This window comes from Oryx dammah, unplaced genomic scaffold (genome assembly GCF_014754425.2).
Source record: "Oryx dammah isolate SB20612 unplaced genomic scaffold, SCBI_Odam_1.1 HiC_scaffold_11175, whole genome shotgun sequence".
Taxonomy (NCBI): domain Eukaryota; kingdom Metazoa; phylum Chordata; class Mammalia; order Artiodactyla; family Bovidae; genus Oryx; species Oryx dammah.
In genome coordinates this window covers 1,057,251-1,071,426 of record NW_024080568.1, presented here as the reverse complement: position 1 = coordinate 1,071,426, position 14,176 = coordinate 1,057,251, and positions in this window count along the sequence as shown.

Genomic DNA, 14,176 nt, shown 5'->3' with positions numbered 1-14,176 from the left:
TTAGAAAAGGCAGAGGAACCAGATATCAAATTGCCAACATCCACTGCATCATCAAAAAAGAAAGAGAGTTCCAGAAGAACATCTATTTCTGCTTTATTGACTATGCCAAAGCCTTTGTGTGGATCACAATAAACTGGAAAATTCTGAAAGAGATGGGAATACCAGACCACCTGACCTGCCTCTTGAGAAACCTATAAGAAGTTCAGGAAGCAACAGTTAGAACTGTACATGGAACAACAGACTGGTTCCAAATAGCGAAAGGAGTACATCAGTGTTGTATATTGTCACCCTGTTTATTTACCTTAAATGCAGAGTACATCCTGAGAAAGCTGGGCTGGAAGAAGCACAAGCTGAAATCAAGATTGCCAGGAGAATTATCAGTGACCTCAGATAAGCAGATGACACCACCCTTATGGCAGAAAGTGAAAAGGAACTAAAAAGCCTCTTGGTGAAAGTGAAAGTGAAGAGTGGAAAAGTTGGCTTAAAGCTCAATATTCAGAAAATGAAGATCATGGATGGCATCTGGTCCCATCACTTCATGCAAATAGATGGGGAAACAGTGGAAACTATTTTTGGGGGCTCCAAAATCAGACTGCAGCCATGAAATTAAAAGACACTTACTCCTTGGAAGCAAAGTTATGACCAACCTAGATAGCATATTCAAAAACACAGATATTACTTTGCCAACAAAGGTCCATCTAGTCAAGGTTATGGCTTTTCCATTGGTCATGTATGGATATGAGAGCTGGACTGTGAAGAAAGCTGAGTGCCGAAGAAATGATGCTTTTGAAATATGGTGTTGGAGAAGACTCTTGAGAGTCCCTTAGACTGCAAGATCCAACCACTCCATTCTAAAGGAAATCAGTCCTGGGTGTTCTTTGGAAGGACTGATGATAAAGCTGAAAATCCAATACTTTGGTAACCTTATGAGAAGTGTTGATTCATTGGCAAGGACTCAGATGCTGGGAAGGATTGGGAGCAAGAGGAGAAGGGGACGACAGAGGATGAGATGGCTGGATGGGATCACCGACTCGATGGACATGACTTTTTTTGAACTCCAGGATTTGGTGATGACAGGGAGGCCTGGCGTGCTGCAATCTCAGGTCGCAAAGAGTTCAACACGACTGAGTGACTGAAGTGAACTGAACTGTATTATGTTGGTTTATTTGCATATATTGAAGAATCCTTGAATCCCTGGGAGAAAGCCCACTTGGTCATGATGTATGATCATTTTAATATATTGTTGGATTCTGTTTGCTCAAATTTTTCAAGGATTTTTGCATTTATGTTCAAAAGCGATAGTGGTCTGCAGTTTTCTTTCTTTCTTTATTTTTTTTTTCTGTGGCATCTTTGTCAGGTTTTGATATTAGGGTGAGGGTGGCCTCATAGAGTGAGTTTGGAAGTTTAACTACCTCTGCCATTTTCTGGGTGAGTTTGAATAGGACAGGTGTTAACTCTTCTCATATTTTTGGTAGAATTCAGCTATGAAGCTATCTGGTCCTGGGCTTTTGTATGCTTGAAGATTTCTGATCACAGTTTCCATTTCCATACTTATAATAGGTCTGTTAAGATTTTCTATTTCTTCCTGGTTCAGTTTTAGAAAGTTGTACTTTTCTAAGAGTTTGTCCCTTTCTTCCAAGTTGATTATTTTAGTGGCGTATACTTGCTGATAGTAGTCTCATGATCCTCTCTATTTCTGTGTTGTCTGTTGTGATTTCTCCATTTTCATTTCTGATTTTATTGATTTTATTCTTCTCCCTTGTTTCTGGATGAATCTGGGTAATGATTTGTCAATTTTATTTATCTTCTCAAAGAACCAGCTTTTGGATTTCTTGATTTTTGCTATGGTCTCTTTTGTTTCTTTTGCTAAACCTGGGTTTCTTCATTCTTCCTCTTCTAGTCGCTTTAGGTGTAGAGTTAGGTTATTTATTTGAATTTTTTCTTGTGTCTTGAGTTAGGCTTGTGTTGCTATGAAACTTCCCCTTAGCATTGCTTTTACAGTGTCCAATAGGTTTAGGTTTTTGTGTTTTCATTTACATTTTTTTCTATGCATATTTTGATTGCTTCTATGATTTGTTGGTTATTCAGAAGCATGTTGTTCAGCCTCCATATATTGGAATTTTTAATAGCTTTTCTCTTATAATTGAGATCTAAGCTTACTGCATTGTGGTTAGAAAAGATGCTTGGAATGATTTCAATTTTTAAAAATTTACCAAGGCTAGATTTATGGCCCAGGATGTGATCTATCTGGGAGAAATTCCATGTGCACCTGAGAAAAAGGTGAAATTCATTGTTTTGGGGTGAAACGTCCTACAGATATTAATTAGCCTAACTGGTCAATTGTATCATTTAAAGTTTGTGTTTCCTTGTTAATTTTCTGTTTAGTTGATCTATCCACAGTTGTATTATCCTTAGTGGGGTATTAAAGTCTCCCACTATTGTTGTGTTATTGTTAATTTCTCCTTTCATATTTGTTAGCATTTGTCTTACATATTGTGGTTCTCCTATGTTGGGTATGTATATATTTATGATTGTTATATCTTCCTCCTGGATTGATCCTCTGATCATTATGTAGTGTCCTTCTTTTTCTATTTTCACAGCCTTTGTTTTAAAGTCTATTTTATCTGATAAGAGTATTGCTACTCTTGTTTTCTTTTGGTCTTTATTTGCATGGAATATCTTTTTCCAGTCCTTCACTTCAGTCTGTATGTGTCTCTTGTTTGAGGTGGGTCTCTTGTAGACAACATATATAAGGGTCTTGTTTTTCTATCCATTCAGCCACACTTTCTCTTTTGGTTGAGGCCATTTACATTTAAGGTAATTATTGACAAGTATGGTCCTGTTGCCATTTACTTTGTTGTTTTGGATTAGAGTTTATACATCTTTTCTGTGTTTCCTGTTTGGAGAAGATCCTTTATTATTTGTTTGAAAGCTGATTTGATGGTGCTGAATTCTCTCAGGTTTACTTTGTCTGTAAAGCTTTTGGTTTCTCCTTCATATTTAAATAAATTCCTAGCTGGGTACAACATCTGGATTGTAGGTTATTTTCTTTCATCACTTTAAGTATGTCGTGCCATTCCTTTCTGGCCTGAAGAGTTTCTATTGAAAGATCAGCTGTGAGTTATTTGTTATTTTACCTTTACTGCTTTTAATATTTGTTCTTTGTTTTTGATCTTTGTTAATTTGACTAATGTGTATCTTGGGGTGTTTCACCTTGGGTATATCCTGTTTGTAACTCTCTTGGTTTCCTGGACTTGGGTGACTATTTCCTTCTCCTCTTTAGGGAAGTTTTCATATATTATCTCCTCAAATATTTTATCATGGTCTCTCGGTTTGTCTTCTTCTGGGATTCCTATGATTTGAATGTTGGGGTGTTTAAAATTGTCCCAGAGGTCTCTGAGGTGGTCTTCACTTCTTTTAATTCTTTTTTCTTTTTTCCTGTTTCATTTATTTCTATCATTCTATCTTCTATATCACTTGTCCTATCTTCTGCTTCAGTTATTTTACTATTGCTTCCCTCCAGAGTGTTTTTTATCTCATTTATTGTATTAGTCATTATATATTGACTCTTTTTAAAATTTCTTCTAGGCCCTTGCTAAACATTTCCTGCATCTTCTTGATCCTTGTCTCCAGGCTATTTATCTGTAGTAACTCCATTTTCTTTTCAAGATTTTGGATAATTTTCACTATCATTATTCAGAATTCTTTATCAAATAGATTCACTATCTTTTCCTCTTTTGTTTGGTTTGATGGGCATTTAGCCTTTAACTGCTGGGTATTTCTCTGCCTTTCCATCTTGTTTATATTGCTGTGTTTGGGGTGGCCTTTCCATATTCTGGCAGTTTGTAGTTTCTCTTTATTGTGGAGGTTCCTCACTGTGGTTGGGGTTGGACAGGTAGTTTGTCAAGGTTTCCTGGTTATGGAATTTTTGTCAGTGTTCTGGTGGATGGAGCAGCATTTATTCTCTCTGGAGTGCAATGAAATGTCCAGTAATGAGTTTTGAGATGTTGTTGTGTTTGGTGTGACTTTGAGCAGCCTGTATATTGAAGGTCAGGGCTATGTTCCTGTGATGCTGGAGAATTTGAGTGGTATGTCTTGCTCTGGAACTTGTTTGCCCTTGGGTGGTACTTGGCTTCAGTGTAGGTATGGAGAAATTTGATAAGCTCCTATCAATTAATGTTCCCTGGAGTTAGGAGTTCTCTAGTGTTCTCAGGATTTGGACTTAAGCCTCCTGCTTCTTGTTTTCATTATTATTCTTACAGTAGTCTCAAGGCTTCTCCATCTATACAGCACTGATGGTAAAACATCTAGGTTAATGATGAAAAGTTTCTCTACAGTGAGGGACACCCAGAGATGTACACAGAGTTACATGGAGAAGAGAAGAGGGAGGAGGGAGATAGAGGTGACAAGGGGAGAGAGCAAGCTAGCCAGTAGTCACTTCTCTATGTGCTCTCCACAGTCTGGATCCCTCAGAGATGTTCATGGAATTATACAAAGAGGAGACAGAGGAAGGAGACAGAGGAAGGAGACAGAGGTGACTAGAAGGATAAAATGGGAAATCAAAAGGAGAGAGACAGATATAGCCAGTAATCAGTTCCCTAAGTGTTCTCCACAGCCTAGAACACACAAAGAGATGCAGAATTGGGTAGAGAAGAGAAGGGGTGGGGGGAGATTGAGGCAACCTGGTGGAGAAAAAGGAGAATCCAAAGGGGGAGAGAGCAATCAGGCCCGTAATCTCACTCCCAAGTAAAAATGGGTAATGAAGATTGGGTTCTTAAAGGTACAAAATTGATAACAAATACTGAAAAACAAAGATTAAAAAATCTAGAGTAGAGGTTAGATTCTCAAAAATACAATATTAAAGAATAAAATCACAAAAATTATAATATATATGTATGAAGTTTACTTTAAAAATAGGGCCTTTTTTTCCAAAGTAATAGGTTATAAAAATTAAAATAACAGAGTAATAGAGGACCTAAAAATTAAAAAAAAAAAAAACTAAAAAATGATAATAGTAAAAATATATCTAGGACTTTCTCTGGAGCTGTTGCAGACAGTGTGGGGTCAATTCACTTTCAAATAGTTCCTTGATCTGGCTTATACTTCTCAATATCTATAGGCCCCTTCCAATGTAGTCAATGCTAACTACAGGGTTTTGTTCTGTTGCACCTGTCACTTCCAAAGTGGTTCCCTCTGTTCATTTTAACTTCTTCTGTTTGTTGGTCTCTTCAGTGTCTAATTTCCACCATGATACAAGGGGGTGGGGGTGGTCACTTCTTTAGGCTCACTTGTTCAGTCATGCTTTGAGGAGGGAGGAACACTGCAAACAAAAGTCACTGGCATGTGTGGGAGTGCTCGCAGTGTCTTGGCCACACTGGGTTTGCCACTGATCATGGCGTGTGTGCTTTCCCAGTCTACACTACTCAGGCTAGAAGTTGCTCTTCTGGGAACTGTCGGAGGTGGGCCCTCGGTTGCATGCACTTCCCAGGTCTAAGCCACTCAGGTTCAGGTTCTCGGGTACTCCACAAAGGCACAGACTTGGTTGGCCTTGCGTTTTTTGCTCTTCCCAGGTCTGAGCAGCTCAGGTGACTAGGTGCTTGGTAAGCATAGTTGCCCCCAGATTGGGACTGTGCCTCATCATTTCCCCTGTCCCAGCCGCTTGGTTTTCTGGGAGTGCAACAGGTACATCTTCTCTGGTGTGCCATGTGTCTCTTCAGGAGAGCTGATCTCTGGCTGTGACCTTCCCAGAGGATGTTGACCATCCAGAATCTCAGAAATTTTGATTATCAAAGAAGCCTGCTTGCAGTTTGGTATAGGATCCTTCTCTGGGGCCACGATTGTCCCCTTCTGGCTCTGGCTGCCCTCGCCTTCCTGTCTCCCCAGGGGATGGGTCGGTCTGCAGCTGGCTAGCTCTGCTCAGTGCTTTTTTCTGTGAGTGGGCCTGGGAGTGTCTTAGGGTTGGGGCTTTTCGCGGGATAGCTATCCCACAGTTTGTGTTGCTATCTCCACTTAGTTCCCTCAGATTGCCCTGGGAGCATTCAGGCCTAGTCCTTACCCTAAGCAATGAAACTGGCACCTCCCTGTCCAGCCCCCACTTGCTAGCGGCAGGTCGAACATCTGCCCTGCTTCTCTGCTGGGATTTGCCCTTAGGCACGTAATCTGTGGGGGTTAATTTTTATTTATTTTTCCTCCTGGTAATGTTGCTGTCTGAGTTTCCAAGAGTTGCCACAGACCCTCCAGTGAGAGAATTTCCCGGTGTGTGGAAACCTCTCTTTCTTAAGACTCCATTCCTGGGACAGCTCTCCATCCCTACCTCTTTTGTCTCTCTTTTGTATTTTTTCCTACCTCCTTTCAAAGACAGTGGACTACCTTTCTGGGGCCTGATGTCCTCTGCCAGCATTCAGAAGTTGTTTTGTGGAATTTGCTCAGCATTCAAATGTTCTTTTGATGAATTTGTCATGGAGAAAGTGCTCTCCTCATCCTATTCCTCCATCATTTTAGGACTGTCCCCCAGGGATAATCCATCCTTTCGGATTTGAAATAGCTCAGGTGGAATTACATCACCTTCACTAGCTTTTACCTTAGCGATGCTTCCTAAGGACCACTTGGCTTTGCACTTTAAGCTGCCTGGCTCTAGGTAAGTGATCACACCATCATTGCTATTTGATCATTACAATTTTAATTGTATCATTCTTTGTAGTCTTGCCACCTCTTCTTCTTATCAACTGCTTCTGTTAGGTTCATACAGTTTTTGTCCTTTATTGTGTCTGTCTTTACATGAAAGGTTTCCAAGAGATCTCTAGTATACTTCATTTTGTTGTTTTCCTCTATTTCATTTCATTGACCACTTAAAAATGCTTCCTAATTACTCCTTGCTTTCAGATGGATATATTTTTCCTTTTCTCCTTTGAGTTTCATTTCTCTTGCTTTCTCTGCTATTTGCAATAGCTAGGACATAGTTAAAAAGCACCAGATCTTTGAGACTCTTCTCCTGAGGCGGCCCTCTTCAGTTCCACAACACCTCTGTCCACCTTACATGGCCTTGCATCCAGGTTGCTTTTACCTCCTTCACAGTGGCGTATGTGACAAACCCCAAGCCTCTGGAGTTCTTGGTGTTTGGATCCATCATTACCAGTCTGTGAGGGTTCCTCATTGCTCAAAATGGCTCCTTAGATTTTCGCTGGTTGTTTCAAATCTCCAACATCTAATTATGAATCTTTTGTAGCAGTTCAGGCTCTTTGGGAGACTCTGACTTAACCACGATGCCAGTGGAGTTGGGGGAGACTTAACAATGTTTACTCAGCAGAATCCATGGGTGCAAAGGAGTAATGGTGTACCTAATAAATATACATTGTTTCTAGGTATATTTTTATTTCTCTTTGAATTTTTTAGTGACTCCTCAGTTATTCAGAATACTGTATAGATTCCATCTTTTAGTATTTCAACATTTTTCTTTGTCATATATAATTTCATGGCATTGTGACATGATGTTTGATATGGTTTCTATCTTTTAAAATTTTATTGAAACTTGAGTTGTGACTTTCAAGATAGATGTATTATATCTTGAAGAATATTCTATACGCACTTGAGAAAAATGTATATTCTGCTGCCTTGGGTGAATGTCCTCTAGATATCAGTTAGGTCCATTAGATATAATGTGTTCTTTAAGGCTGTGTTTCCTTACAAACCTGTATCTGTCTGGATGCTCTATCCATGGGTGTAAGTGTGGTGTTCAAGTTCCTCTTTATGATTGTGTTACTACTGATTTCCCCTTGTGTGGCTGTTAGCATGTGCCTTATGTATTGAGGTACTTTTATGTGGGGTTCATATATATTATAAATTTTATATATTCTTCTTGGATGGAAACTAGATTGTTAAGTATTGTTTTTCCTCCTCTCTTGCAGCACTCTCTATTTTGAAGTCTATTTTATTTGACATGAGTGTTGCCACTCCAGCTTTCACTTGATTTCTATTTGCAAGCAATAATTTTTCCCAGTCTCACTTTCTGTCTGTATATGTTCCTATATCTTAAGTAGTTCTCTTGTAGATAACATATATAGGTATCTTGTTTTATTATTCATTCAACAAGTCTGTGTCTTTTGGTTAAATCATATAATCATTTACTTTTAAGATAATTTCTGATACGTATGATACTATTACCATTTACATGATTGTTTTTGGTTTATTTTGAGAGGTTTTTTTTTTTTCTTCATCTTTTGTTTCCTGCCTACAAAAAATGGGAAAAAGTGTTTGCTTGTTTGTTTGTTGTTAAATATTTGTTGTAAAGCTGTTTCACTGCTGCTGAATTAGCTTAATTTTCAGTTTTCTGCAAAGCTTTTGATTTCTATGTCAAAGCTGAATTAGGTATTTGCTTGGGTAGTGTAATACTTATGGCTTTTATCCTTCCACTTCTTTATGTATATACAGCCACAGTCTTTTGGCCAGCAGAGTTTCTGCTGAAAGACCAACCCTTACCTTATGAGAATTTCATTGTATGTAATTTATTGCTTTTCTCTTTCTGCTTTTGTTTTTTCCACTGTGTTTAATTTTTTCCTTTTTTTTAAGTTTTATAGTATATGCCTTGTTGTGTTTCTCCTTGGATTTACCTTTTATTTGACTCTATAAGTTTCCTGTGCTTGGTTGACTATTTCCTGTCTCATGTTAAGGAAGTTTTTGTCTATAGTTGCCTCAAATATCTTATACACTTTTTTCACTTATTCTTCTGGGACCACTATAATTTGGATGTTCTTGCAATTAATATTTTCCCAGAGGTCTCTCAATCTGTCCTTATTTCTTTTTTTCTTTTATTGGGCTCTGCTTCAGTTACTTCCACCATTCTGTGTCCCACATTTCTCACGGATTCCTTCACCTCAGTTAGTTGCTCTTGATTCCCTATAGCATATTTTTATTTTCACTATTCTGTTCCCATCATGTTTTCTGTTATTAGTTCAGTTCAGTTCACTTGCTCAGTTGTGTCCGACTCTTTGCAACCCCATGAGCCACAGCATGCCAGCCGTCCATCACCAGCTCTTATTTTCCGTTAAATATATTTAACCAAAGAGTTAAAAGACACGTACACTGAAAACATTCTTGCAAATAAGTGACTACATAGCCACAGCATGCCTGCTGTCCATCACCAGCTCTTATTTTTCGTTAAATATATTTAACCAAAGAGTTAAAAGACACGTACACTGAAAACTTTATTGCAAATAAGTGACTACAGAAAAAAGTACACAACAGTTAATGAAAAAATAGACAACAGTAAATGAAAAGATATTTTGGTTTATGAATTACAGGAATTGCTGAAGTATCCATAATACCCTCCTAAAATCTACAGTTTCAGTACATTTCATGTTACAATTTTAATGGTCTTTTTCACAGAATCATTTCTTTGTATTGAGATTATCTATGTCCTTAAAACTATAGCATATAGATGGGTAATACTTTTTTTAAGTAAAAGCTGATCTGCTACTATATTATATGATGAATGCTATGCTTTTTATATGTTATTATCAATATACACGGACTTAGTAATGTCAGCATATCAATTATGTATTGTAGTTTGTGTAAGTTTATTTTTCTATGCTTTCCTTTATAATTCTAAAATGATTTCTGTAGTGGTATGTTTTTATTTCCAGTCTTTATCTTTCTTTCCAGTCTTTACCTTTTTTCCAATCTTAATCTTTTTTATCTAGTCTAGATTTTTGCTTTATATGAGACATATTAAATGTATTATAGATATAAAATTCTAATTTAAGCTGAAAACAAGTTAAACTTGATCACGTACATAAGCTACCATTTTACTGTCCTTTTGAAGTCAAATTATATCATCATTTTAAATACTGTGAGCTTATCATCAATTTGCATCAACCACAATACTCTTTTCTAATCTTTATTATATAGTTAAATGACTTGTGCATTCTATTTAGAATTAGAATAACTCAGTTCATCTCAGTTCAGTCTCTCAATCCTCTCTGGGAGGCCCACTTACCCCATCACTATCTGCAGGGTTTCACATGTCAATTTCTACCTCAGCACCCTCTTGCATGTACAACCTGCACTCTCTAATCACCCACCTTTCTTTCCAATGGATCCCTTGAACTGAGTTCCTGTGGCTGGTGACTAAAAGAGTTGAAATCTCAAGATTTTGCACACTGCAGAGTTACATTTCTGATGATGATTTCTCAAATTAACTTCCTAAGAAATATCCAAAAAGATAACAAATGCTCTTGCAACAAGACTGGGCTTCTCAGGTATGAAATAATATTCACCAAGACAGACCACATCTTGTGTCATAAAGTAAGACTTAGTAAACTCAAGAAAATTGAAATAATATGAAGCATCTTTTCCAATCATGATGCTAGGTGAGTAGAACTCATCTAGGATTTTCAAAGAATAGGGCTTCTGGAAGAGAAGAATAGAAGGAGCCTGGTTCTTGATGATTTTCTGAAGTCTCCAGCCCTAATTGTGGCTCATTTCCAAGAGAATAAATCCTGAGGAGGATTTTGAGATGACAAAGGAGCAAAATGCAGAGATCACTTTCCTCCCCACAAATGCATCAGAAAGGCTTCTGCATGTGAAACAACTCCTACAGAACACCTACTAAATGACAGTAGAAACCTCCAACTTCCAAAAAGCAAGTTAATTTCCTCATACTAGATTTTGGCAAAGAAAATAAGAAAGGGAGAAGGAGACATGAATTGTTTTGTACAAACCTGTGCCTCTGAAAGGAAATGTGGAAAAGTTTCCACAAGCTCCCCCTCTCTGTAGGGATGGGGAGCACTTCAGTGTCTCAAAAGAAAACACAGCAATAGGTGTGTATAGAACAAAGCAAAAAGAATTCCACACAAAGATCTCTGCAGAACAGCATCCCACCAGCATGAGATGCTTGTCTGAATGCCTGTTGGCATGGGTTGTGACTGGATACTGAGGTCAGGCTTTGGAGATCAGACCCCAGGTAGAGGACTTGGACTGACTGCCCTGAAAGCATAACACAGTTGAGAGAGTCCAAGAAAATGCCTGGGCCCATCAGAGAAGCAAGAGATTACTGGCATGGAGTTGACCAGGAGAGGGATGGGCTAGCCAAGGAACTTCTAACTCTCTGTTCACAGATGGCAGGGCACTGCCTACACAAGCTCCACAGGCCGTGTGAGCCAGGGCTGTTATTTCCAACTCCAAAAGTGATGTGATGGCTGTGAGCAAGTACAGGTCACTGTCACATCTTTCTGAGAGACTCTACAGCCTGGCAATGGAAAAAAAGAATGTAAAAATTCACTTGTGCAGCCGTGAAGCACTGGATTAAATCCCCTAACTTAGCTTGATAAACCCTGAATGTGGGATATATGAGTATACAATGAGTATTCCCACATTTAAGCCCATGGACTTTGGGAGCAATTGTGGACTGTAGAAGCAAGTACAAGCTGGAGTAAGGTCAGATCAGAAACTAAACTGGCCCCACAGTGCTCCCAGTAGATACAGAAACCTTCCTAGAAATACTGCAGAACTTCTTGTTTAGGCAGATTTGCTATAGCTACTATGGGGACAAAGACACTGAAGTCTGAGGCCACAGGAAAATATTATTTTTAACACTACTCTCTTTCTCTATACATTTTCTTATCTTCTACTCACCTTGTCTTATCATTATTTTTTAATATTCTTAATTTCATTTACTCCTTTATGGTTTTAACAAAATTTTTAATTTAATTTTTTCTATTTCCACTGTAATTTTTCTTAATATTGCATTTTCATTTTTCTTGTAGTTTACTTTGTTTTTATCTAATTTAAACTATATTTTATGTTTCAATATGTTTACTTTACTTTCCTGTTTTGTAATTTTTACTTTTGTTTTCTCTTCTCTTTTACTTTACATTTTATTTTCTTGGTCATTTTAGTGTGTTTTTTGTTTTCAGGTTTTTTTTTTTTTTTCACTCTTTGCCTATTTTATGTTCACTTACAGCATTTGACTAGTTTTTAGTGTTTGCTTTCACTAATAGATTGTTGGTTTGATAGCTCTCCATTTTTGTTTCCTCGTTTTCATCTTCTTTCATTTTGTGAGTGTGAGTGCATATTTATTTCTGTGTGTTTTCAGTTTAGTTTTGCATTTATCATTTCTTGTAGAGTATGTTCTTTTTTCCCCCCTTTTCACCTCTGACTTGTGGCATGTGAAGATTTACTGTTTAAGCCAGATTGAGTCATCAAGGGAGAAGATTCAAGTCCAAGACATTGGACCATAAAACATGGAATATTAATCAGCAAGAGCTCTCCCAAAGGCTTCGATTTTAATACTAATGTTTGCTTCCACCAAACATCTTTCAAACTGCAGAGCTGTATGCCTCACACCAAACAACAAGATAAGTGATAATCACTTAGTCATGTTCAACTTTATGTGATCTCATAGATTGTAATCTGTCAGGATTCTCTGTCCATGGACTTCTTCAGGCAAAAATGCCAGAGTGGATAGATATTCTCTTCTCCAAGGGATCTTCCTGACCCAGGTATTGAACAACAAGCAAAACAGAAACACAAACCCCATACATTAGCATAAATCCTATGCTCAGTGACAGCCCAAAGCATATCACCAGATGTGATACAGCTTGACAAACCAGAACACAGACAACAGTACCCCACAACCACCAGGAAGCCTACCCAAGGCATTGATCCACTAGGGACAGACTCCAGAATTAAAGCAATCTATTACCCTGCAGTCGGCAAACAAGAGACTCCAAACACACCATGTTAAAAAAAAATGAGAAGACAGAGAAACATACACAAATTAAGATCATGGGAAAAAAATTCGCAGCTTCTCCAATAGCTCAGTTGGTACAGAATCTTCCTGCAATGCAGGAGACCATGGTTCAATTCCTAAGTCAGGGAAATTCACTAGAGAAAGGATAGGCTAACCATTATAGTATTCTTGTGGCTCAGAGGGTACAGAATTTGCCCACAATGTGGGAAACCTGTGTCCAATCCCTGAGTTGTGATGATCCCCTGGAGAAGGGAGAGGCTACCCACTCTAGTATTCTGGCCTGGAGAATTTCATCCACTGTATAGTCCATAAGGTCTCAGAGACGTGGACACAACTGAATAACCTTCATGTTCCCTTTCATGAACAAGATAAACAAATGAGGACATAGTCAGTCTATCTGAAAAACAACTCAGAGTAATGATGGTAAAGATTATCCATAATCTCAGAAATAGAAAAGAGGTACGAATTGAGAAGATATATATGTTTAACAAAAAGCTATAAGAATCACCAAAAAAGCAAGAGAGTATCAGAAAAACAACAATTTCTGCTTTATTGATTATGCTAAACCCTTAGATTGCATGGATCACAATAAACTGTGGAAAATTCTGAAAGAGATGGGAATACCAGACCACCAGACCTGCCTCTTGAGAAACATGTATGCAGGTCAGGGAGCAACAGTTAGAACTGGACATGGAACAACAGACTGGTTCCAAACAGGAAAAGGAGTACATCGAAGCTGTATATTGTCACCCTGCTTATTTAGCATACATCATGAGAAACACAGGGCAGGAAAAATCACAAACTGGAGTCAAGATTGCCAAGAGAAATATCAATAACCTCTGATATGCAAGTGACACCACCCTTATGGCAGAAAGTGAAGAACTAAAAAGCCTCTCAATGAAAGTAAAAAAGGAGAGTTAGCTTAAAGCTCAACATTCAGAAAACAAAGATCATGGCATCTGGTCCCATCACTTAATGGCAAATAGATGGGGAAACAGTGGAAACATTGGCTCACTTAATTTTGAGGGGCTCCAAAATCACTGCAGATGGTGACTGCAGCCATGAAATGAAAAGATACTTACTCCTTGCAAGGAAATTTATGACCAACCTAGACAGCATATTAAAAAGAGACATTATTTTGTCAACAAACATCAATCTAGTCATGGCTATGGTTTTTCCAGTGCTCATGTATGGACGTGAGAGTTGGACTACAAAGCAAACTGAGCACCAAATGATTGATGCTTTTGAATTGTGTTGGAGAAAACTCTTGAGAGTCCTTTGGACTGCAAAGAGAGCCCACCAGTCCATCCTAAAGATCAGTCCTGAGGTTCATTAGAAGGACTGATATTGAAGCTGAAACTCAACACTTTGGCTACCTGATGCAAAGAACTGACTCATTGGATAAGACCCTAATGCTGGGAAAGATTGAAG